Source organism: Echinops telfairi, unplaced genomic scaffold (assembly GCF_000313985.2).
Source record: "Echinops telfairi isolate 266 unplaced genomic scaffold, ASM31398v2 ScPeMD7_10;HRSCAF=50, whole genome shotgun sequence".
NCBI lineage: Eukaryota > Metazoa > Chordata > Mammalia > Afrosoricida > Tenrecidae > Echinops > Echinops telfairi.
In genome coordinates, this window is record NW_022103907.1 from 8834191 (window position 1) to 8834808 (window position 618).

The window sequence follows — 618 nt, forward strand, 5'->3', positions numbered from 1 at the left end:
ATTGCTTACCTGAATATTTTCTTGATTTCTTTCAGATTAAGATGTTAACTGTGTTTTTCTGTTTTGATTTCCTAATTCTAGCTCTTTGCACATTTCATTATATTTCACTGTTTTTTAAGATGCTATCTAGAATTTTCTGTTCAGCTCTTTGACTTCATAATTTCTTCCATTTGCCCTAGCTACTCTATGATTAAGAGACAGTTTCAGAGTCTCTTCTGATATCTACTTTTTTTTTCAAGTCCTGCTCACATGGAGACGCTAATCACATATCATGAGAGCTCCAATCATCATTTTATCTCTGTTCTCCAAAAGGAGGAACAGGTAAGGATTAACTTTACTGACGATATCCACCTTTATCTTGTCTTTCCTATCTATTTTAAGATCTTTTGCTTTCTTCATGAATGGTGTTGTTAATGTCCTCCCATAGCTCATCATCAGGTCATTAGTATTCAATGTAATGAATCTGTTCTTCAGATGTTCTCAAAACTCAGGTGGGATAGACTCAAGGTCACACTTTGTCTCTGGTGGGCTTGTTTTAATTTTCTTCCGCTTCAACTTGAACTTTTATTGGAGCCATTGATGATCTGTTCCATAGTCAAGCCCTAGCCTGCTTTTAAC

At 35.4% G+C, this 618-nt stretch overlaps 1 non-coding gene across 1 annotated transcript; it reads right to left on the reverse strand.

Annotated features, from left to right (window-relative positions):
- Positions 1-202: 202 nt before the first annotated feature.
- LOC115868455 lies at positions 203-344 on the reverse strand. The gene has a single exon (XR_004045606.1). It is a non-coding gene; the product is annotated as a U8 small nucleolar RNA (small nucleolar RNA).
- Positions 345-618: the final 274 nt, after the last annotated feature.